The 9,019-nt window shown below is 36.9% G+C and overlaps 1 non-coding gene across 1 annotated transcript; it reads left to right on the forward strand.

Moving 5' to 3' along the window:
- The first annotated feature begins 1,784 nt into the window (after positions 1-1,784).
- Positions 1,785-1,944, forward strand: LOC114922605. The gene has a single exon (XR_003810445.1). It is a non-coding gene; the product is annotated as a U1 spliceosomal RNA (small nuclear RNA).
- The last annotated feature ends 7,075 nt before the right edge of the window (positions 1,945-9,019 follow it).

Below are 9,019 nucleotides of genomic sequence, written 5' to 3' on the forward strand. Positions count from 1 at the left end.
AGACTGAACAGCCACTTGTCTGGAATGGTATAGGGTCTCCTGCTTGAATAGGGAGTTGGTCTAGAAGACCTCCAAGGTCCCTTCCAACTCTGTTATTCTGTTCCATTCTGTTCTACCTAGATAAAAGGAGGCAAAAGCTTAGAAATATTTTGCTCAAATGTTGCTATCTTCAAGTCCAATTTCAAAGTAAGAAAATAAGATTATATAGCTTTTTCTTCATGCTAAATGCTTAATCACTCCGGCTACACCCCCAAATACACACACTTGGAAGAATGCTTTTACAAGTTTATCACAAAGTTTTTATTTTATTTGTAATATTAGAAACCATCCTGAAAATTGTCAGTAATATAAAAACAAAAACATGTAAGCATTTATCCCTGTAAAAAAAATCCCAACCAGAATAATTTCTCAAACAACAATTCTCAATTAATTAATTCCATACAGAAAGCAAAAGAAAACATCTTATTTGTATGTCTGTGTACAGACAGATGTGCTGTGTGGTTTGATTTCCTAATGCTACTGGAAAAAATACAGTTTTATATTTCTCATCTGAGGAAATTAATATTCAATTTGGAGAAAAACACTAATGTTGAATCAGGATAATTTCCTGAAACATGAGGGCTTTATGGAAGTATGCCAAGGTTTTATGGAAGCATGCCATCCACAGGTATAAATTCCATATAATCATATTTAGGATGTTATTGAGCTATGCTTATTAGTAGCAATAGCACTTAGATTTATATACCCTTTCACAGTGCTTTACTGCCCTCTCTAAGCGCCTTACAGAGTCAGCATATTGCCCCCAACAATCTGGGTCCTCATTTTACTGATCTCAGAAGGATGGAAGGCTGAGTCAACCTTGAGCCGGTGAGACTCGAACTGCCAAACTGCTGGTAGCCGGCAGTCAGCAGAAGTAGCCTGCAATACTGCATTCTAACCACTGCACCACCAGGGCTTAATGCAGTGGTAGGATTCAAATATGCAAACAACCGGTTCTCTGTGTGGATGCCGCTTCCGGAAGTCCATTCTGGGCCTGGGCAACAAAAAATTAGCTACCGGTTCTGCCGAATTGGTGCGAACTGGCTGAATCCCACCACTGGCTTAATGATAAGCTGCTATTTCTGTTATTAAGAACATTTTAAATAAAATAATTATAAAATAATAAAAATGTATTAATACATTTTTGCAGTTTTTACATCATGTGAATGAAAGCCAACAGGCATTCCAGGGATCAGCTGAGGACAAGTTGATCTTCCCAGGATTCCTTCATTTCCAAGCTGTTCCACCCAGTGGCTCCCTCGGGGAAATTGGAATCTTCTGTTTAAACCACTGTTTAACAGGAACAAAGAAAGTACATTTACTGACATGCCTGTAACTTGCTGTTCTATAAAAAAAAAAAGACAATTGTTTAATTAATACTGCTAGTTGCTAGATCAATAGACAATGTGAGAGAAATATTTGGCTGGAACCGAAATTGCTTTTGAACTGTAGCCAAAACAGGGAACAGGAAGCTATATAATTACAAGTTTTTCTTTTTGCTCAGGAGGGCACAAGAAGTCTAGTGAGGGTAAGTAAAGTCCTTTCTGCCCTACCAACTCTTTGCAGAGGAAGGCTAAGGAAATCACTGGTGCTGTGCCACATGGTGTTCTGTCTCCTGATCTGCCATGTCCTCTTTAACTAGCATCGGGTGAGATAATGGCAGACATGGTTACAGCGAACACTTTTGAAGGCATCTTGAGTTGACCTGCTAAGGGAGTTCCCATCTCTGCGATCTTTCTGCCAATATATTTACCTGGAAAGGGAGACACCATGATCACAAAGATGGTTTTCCCAAAGTGAATCTCATCCATTGCACTCTGGGTGTGCTGACCCCCTTCTATTTCCCCAAAGGCTGGAAACTTGACTCTATAGTTTGTGGTAGTGGGGAACTACATTTGGTTTTAATTATAATATATGTTTCTGAATTGAGAGCCACCCAGAATCATTTGCTGAGATGGGGGGGGTGTGCTATAGAAATCAAATCAAATTAATAAATGTACAAAACTACTGTAAATGTTTACATCTTGCTTCATAGGTTTGCTTTGTCATTCTACCTTTTAAAAATGGTTGTCACTTTTTAATGACAATTTATAGTGATGATAAAATAACAACTCATCAGATTTACTCGCAAATGATGCACTTCTGATTTGTATTACCATAGTCTGACTTCAGTGGTGAAAAGGACAGATACAAGCTTAAACAAATACCTTTTTCTTGCCTTCTGTGCTTGAAAAGTTGCACATGTCTACTTTAGATCATGGGCACAAAAATCTTACTCTCTATAACTTCTGTACAGGGCATTTGTAGGGGCAGGCGGTTAAAAAGTCAAGATGGTAGTAGCAACTCAGCAATTGAAGGCCTGCTCATTTTTTTACATGGGTTAATGGGTGTTTTTTTATATATATAATGGACAGAAGGAATAAGCTTGAGGGATAGGAAGAAGATCTGCAACCAAGACAATGGTCTGATAAAAGAAATTTGAATCCACACCAGAACTGTAACTTGATTTGGTTGAATATTCACATTATTGATAATATGATATTGGGAAGAGAATCAAGAGGGTAAAGAAGTTAATGTGATGTTGAATGATATACCAAAATTTTGAAATGTATCAATTTATGATGCTTGATAGATTTATCAACCATGGAGTGTGCTAAAAAAATTCTGCATTTGGAAGGAAACAACAATTTTAAATCCTAGATCGAAGCAATGTGTCTGCTTTCAACTTTTTAACTGACTATTTATCAATGTAATGAAAATACTGATAAATATGATTCTGTGTAAGTTGAGTCATTATTATGCATGCATGTATGTAGTTTGCTTTGGTGTTTCTTTCCTTTTGTCTTTCTTGTTTATTTTCTTATTTTTAATGAAAATGTGTTGATGCCATATTGAAAGTGGCTTCTCCGTGTTACTATGATAAATAATACTGGGCGGATTATGTATGTATGTGAAGGTGTCTGTGTGCATATATATATATACTGAAAGACATGGTTGTGTTCTACTCTGATCTTCTACATAATTTTTCATATAGTGAAGTACAGATCCTTGTAACATAAAATACCATTATGAGATTTTATTTTACTTTCAAAGAACATCTCTATACTCTTTGAATTTCCACTTCAAGCAATTTGCTTCTTTTCTTTTATCATAGTTTCTCTCCCATGTTCTTCTGGAGAGGAGCAGCAAAATCTATTATTATGATGTGGATTTTTATTTTTGCTTCTTTTTCTTTCTAAATCAAAATGATGTTCAGTCCTTTGAAGTCATTTGTTTTTTTGCCTTTAATTACAGGTTCACTCTTTACACCATATATTTCTATCAACACCTTTGTACTGTCTCCCAGCAGAATGCTTCATATTCAAGAATCTTCTCTGCTTTTGCCTAACTTTCAAGCTCCTGCTTTTGTTCTCTCTCTCTCTCTCTCTCTCTCTCTCTCTCTCTCTCTCTCTCTCTCTCTCTCTCTCTCTCTCTCTTGCTATAATTGAATGGCCTACACAACAATCAATTTCACTTTTGGAAAATACAACCTGTCATCAGGTAGGAACCATAACTCTTCTTTCTAAAGGAAGGAAGAACGTGTTGCACATGATAGTCTGGCTTGCAAAAGAATGCTGAAAACTTGGGTAGTAAAGAGGAACCTGGGGCTGTGAAGTCTCAATTATTATCAAGTGAAAGACAGCCTCATAAGTAAACTGACTGTCCTTGCAGGGACAACAGCTGGAGGCCAATTCCAGAGGTGAGCAGAAAAGAATGTAAATGAGAGGAACATGTAATGCAGTTCAATTAGACACAGCTTAAGCGGAAGACTTTCAACCACTGAACATCTGTTTTTTATTCCCTGAGCATGTTCTTTTTGAAATTCCACCCCTTGCTCCCAACCACAAGTCCATGTGATTAGCCACATTGGACATCTTTGCAAGTGGATTTTATTGCAAATTATTATATACTTTTTCTTCCTTCTCCTTTTTCTTAATTGATTTTTCAAAGAGGTCTCCAGTCTTTTCTGCTGTTAAAATAAATAACCACCACTGAAGTCTTAAAAAGTCATTTTCAAAGCATTCTTGTGGGCTATGGCTACAGAGTCCCAACTTGATGGTTTCAAAAGTGGAGTAGTTAGATTTCTACATGTTCATTTAAATAACTGAAGCCAAAGCTTTTGCATCCAATTTGTGAACACAGACAGTGCATTAAAAAGAAGACAACTAGCAAGGACAGGGCAGGGGAAAAATATATTTTTATAGTCACACCCTCTCCATAACTATTAAGTCCATTCCTTTTGTATGCTTAGAGGTTTCTTAAGAAGAAAGGTTATATTCGTTGGCAATTCCCAGATTTTAACTTTACTGCATTGTTTTTCTTTCTCTTTTTTTCTCTTTTCTCTTGGAAGGTTAAAAGGGAGATACATGAGTTAAACTTTTTTGTTTCAAATGTGCCATCCCTAGATTATAAGAAAAAAACAGCTTTGTAATTTAAACAATATCTTATATAAAATAAATACAACTATCTGAGTTCCATCCTGAAGCTGAACATGAGCAGAACACATTATGAAATGCCTGTTGATCCCACTATATTGTGGAGTGCATTATAATTATTCCATTTGAGAAGAAAAGAAGACAAGATGAAGTAAGTGCAGTTAACACATTATTATGAAAATAAGTCAGCCTTCATTGGGATTAATTTGTATAGCATAATATCAGGAGACAATTTAGAAGCACATATTTCTATAGAATGCACAAATGATTTTTAGCAAATAATGAAATAGCCCTGGGACCACCCGGGTCATTTTTGAGAGAAAGTCTGATGTGCTAAGAATGAAAATTAAATTTTAGGCTGATCACATTTTTGTTTTTACTCCAATGCTGAATGGTCCTGTGATGATCTAAGAAGAGTATATATCAAAAATAATAATAATAATTGTAGCGGTGAACAAACTTCAATAAAAAAGTCAATATTTATTTACTTAAACAGATAAACAGAAAGACCACAGGTGGTCAAAAAAAGCAATGAAAGTGTGGGCAACTTCCGACTTCCTGTGGCTTCCCCATTGACTTAGCTTGTGGGAAGCTGGCAGGGAGCTTCCAAAATCACAATTGCACAATTGTCAGAATGTGGCAATGGCAACAACTTTGTGAATAAAACCGGTCTGAACATTGTGAGCAATTGGTTTTCCCATAAGAATAAGCAGTGATTGAAGTATGCTTGCCAAAATTAAAGTCTTGTCTCAGTTCACCATTTTACTATTTCCGACACCACATTTAAATTGAATAAGTGGATTTTTATCCTCAATATGGAAATAACAGAAAAATGGAGACATAGTCACACGATAGCTTCATATTTCTACTGTAGGCATTTCAGCATACTTCACGCCATGGTGAAAATCAATTGCAAGCATCTAGTAATTTTCATATAGTGCACAGGATAAATTAGAATCCTTTATCTAATAGTTGATTACAAAGCAGCCTACTTCATAATACTGAGAAAGAAATCATTTTATCGCAAATTAAACCTAAATGAATACTCACTCATAAAGAGATACTGGCTGCATAACTGGATATGACACAGAGAGAAACTTGCATTGCTCCTGCTGTTTAATGCATATAAAATAAACAAGAAAAAAATTTAACCAAGATTTAGGTTGTTTCAAAACCAACCTTCATTTTTTCAAGAGATTGCCACTGATAATGAACAATTTGCTACTTTAAGATACATTCTATTCAGCAAAATCAGTGGTGGGATTCAGCCGGTTTGCACCACTTCGGCAGAACCAGTAGCTAATTTTTTGTTGCCCAGGCCCAGAACGGATTTCCTGAAGAGGCATCCACACAGAGAACCGGTTGTTCACATATTTGAATCCCACCACTGAGCAAAATGTGTTATTTTCCTGATAAAAGAAACTTGTAACTTGTTATACTGAAGTGTTGTTAATGAGTTCAATACAGTAATCCAATGGAAAATGGCTGATTGTTTTTCAGAAATGGACAAAGTTTGAAGATCCCCTTTCGTAGGACTTTCTCTCCTGCCAGGAGAAAGAAGGGATACAAAGAGACTGAATTTTAAGTATATTCCAAATTATTTCTAATGTAATTATTTTGCTCTGCATAAAATTTAAACACAGATTAACTTTTAATAGACTTAATGTGCCTGCAAAGAAATAAGGTAGGTAGGTGATAGATAGACAGAGAGACAAACATTGATATATTGATCTTTAGTTTTCTTTCCATCATGGACGTGGATTCCTCAGTCTAGTTAAGGTCTGATTGTTATACTCCAGATCAGGTTCACTTGTAAAGGTCAGTAACTTGTCCATCAGCAACACTTTGTTTTACACAGTTGCTTAACCTGTGTTTTAATAGTTTCAGCTGAGATACTTAATTAGCTGAAACTAGGCCAAGTTCACCTTGGCCAATGTAATAAACCAAACCAATTTAATAAACAAATAAAAATAGGACATGTATACCAAGAACAAAATTTGGTTGGGATTTCAAATTGGTAATTGAGTAGAGTCGGATTTCAAACTGATTTGGAAAGCATGCGATTTAGTTCAGGATGGAATCTGATTTGATATTCTTTACTGTTGTAGAGTGTAATAACAGGGTCTTGAAAGCCTGGCAGAATATCTGCTTGCCTCCATTTATAGCAAATATAATCAAGGTAATATTATTTTCAGTTTCTTTCTCATGCTTTCTCCTTTCTGAAGACAAGTTTGTTGCTTACTTTCTCTTAACTGTTCTTGCATTTCTTCATCAAGGTTATCTCTGTACTTCTCCATGGGAAAATGTATAATAAGTGAATCTATCATAAACTCTATATGGACCAAGTCATAGCTACACAGAAACATAAACAGAAAGCTTTCTTTGCAAGTTGATACCACTGGTGGTAATGGTGGAATTTAGACAGGAAGACATACCGGTAGTTCTCATTTAGTGCCTGCCTTGTTTAGTGCCAATTATCAGCTCTGACAGTGATATAAAAGTAACTTCATGACCAATCTTGAATTAAGCCTTTCCAGTTCTTTAAATTAAGGTCATGAGCTCAGTGCCAGTTTCACTTAATGACAGCTTTGCTTAACAACTGAATTGATGATCCCAATTGTGGACACCAAATGAGGACTAGCTGCAACTTGTTCCATTGCTATGTTTTTAGTGTAGAGGATATTTAGAGTAGAAGGCAATTTTCAGCATCACTTTTGCTACCAAAAGTAATGCACTCTCTTCTGCACCCCAAACTAGGGGTAGACACAATCTGTACCTCAAATCCTTGCATGGCAAATTCCAGTGAAGGTGCAAGTTGGTTTCATATTGGTGGGGTGTCTAACCTTGGCAACTTTAAGAGTTGTGGACTGGCTGGGGAATTCTGGAAATTGAAATCCACAAGTCTAAAGATTGCCAAGGTTAGACAACCCTGACACAGGCCCAGTAAACTAATACATAAAATGGCAACTGTTCACAGTAGTTATTATCTGCTTTCCACTTTTCTTATCTTGAATGTAATCTAACAGCAGAGTTTTGGATGGTGACAGGCATGAGCGAAGCCGTATCACCTTGCAAAATAGCTAAATATTTTCACTAAATATTTGAAGGCCTCCTCATCAATTCCAAATTTCATCTAGGGTTTGAGGTTTTTGCTTTGGGGAGTTGTTTTTTTTTCTTAAACAACAACAACAAGACAAAAGGACAGATGTTGTTCACAGACTGGATGTTTAAACTGGATTAATGGTTTGACATAAGCAGCATGAGGTTACTTCATTAACTGGCCCTTACATATCCCACACCTTCAATTAACACTGCCTTGGTACCCTCTCCTATCTGTTAACATAGGAGATGAACAGATGAGTTCATTGCCAGCCAAGCAGGGCCCAAGAAGGGGGTCTGATTTATTTTCTTGGTACCTATATATATCTTTTGCCAGTTGGGCCTGCAATGTATATATATATATTGCGGGCCCCATTGGCAAAAGAAAGCTCAGAACTGTAGAAGTAGGAAACATGCAAAACAGGCCTTCATCCTGCAGGGGATAGACAATAGTTAAAATGGTGACGATTATGTATATGTATATGCATGTGTGTGTGTGTGTGTGTGTGTGTGTGTGTGTGTGTCTGTGGGTATCTGTGTGTGTGTGTATGTCTGTGTGTGTGTGTGTGTGTGTTGCTGCAGTTGCCATGTTCAGCCTCAGGCTATTTGTATTGTGCAGACGGAAAATGAACAGCGAACATTTATTTCTCCTATCTTTCGGAGGAACCCGAGGCGCATGAAGATATTTGTGCTGTAACAGGCACAGTCAATCTCCTTCACTCCCTTTAGTCACTATATATCAACAGCAAACTCACAGCTAGTTGGACTGCAGCAATTAACCTGCCAGGGTTCTGCACTGTCAGGCTTGGTAATAATAAACTCCCCCCAGTGAGAGACAGAGCTATAGATCCTTGCCGTGCAAATTCCAAAGAGGAGCTGAATTATTCAGTATCTGGGTGATTAAAGAGATGACATGATATGAGTTTAAAAGACATTGCTCCCTATCCCCTCGCCCCATCCTGAGATTTAATGAACCGCTATTATGGCAAGGAGGCTTTCTCCCCATTGCTTTCAATATAGGGGTGCGAATGATGGATGGTAAGAAGAAATAAAGGCATTATTTTTAATGCCGGGGCCTTTTGCAAATAGAAATGCTTGAGGATAAGAAAGCAAGGCAGGGGGTGGGTGGGCAGTCAGTACAACATAGGCAAAGTTGCTTAACTAAAGTTATAGCCTCCGTAAATCGTGGAAAGAAACCCAAATCATAATTGCAGACAAGCAAAATGCATTAATGTGGAGGAAATATTTACAGTGCCCTCCTTCAATGAAATACTGTTGATCAATTTTAATTATTGTAATTATAAGGGATGATTTAAAAGATGGGTAGATGAAGGAAGGGAAAAGCTGCCTATCAGCATATTAACAGTATTATCAATAATTATGCAGGATTATCATTCACACTCCAC

This window comes from Protobothrops mucrosquamatus, unplaced genomic scaffold (genome assembly GCF_001527695.2).
Source record: "Protobothrops mucrosquamatus isolate PMUCROS unplaced genomic scaffold, P.Mucros_1.0 scaffold477, whole genome shotgun sequence".
In the NCBI taxonomy this organism is placed as follows: domain Eukaryota; kingdom Metazoa; phylum Chordata; class Lepidosauria; order Squamata; family Viperidae; genus Protobothrops; species Protobothrops mucrosquamatus.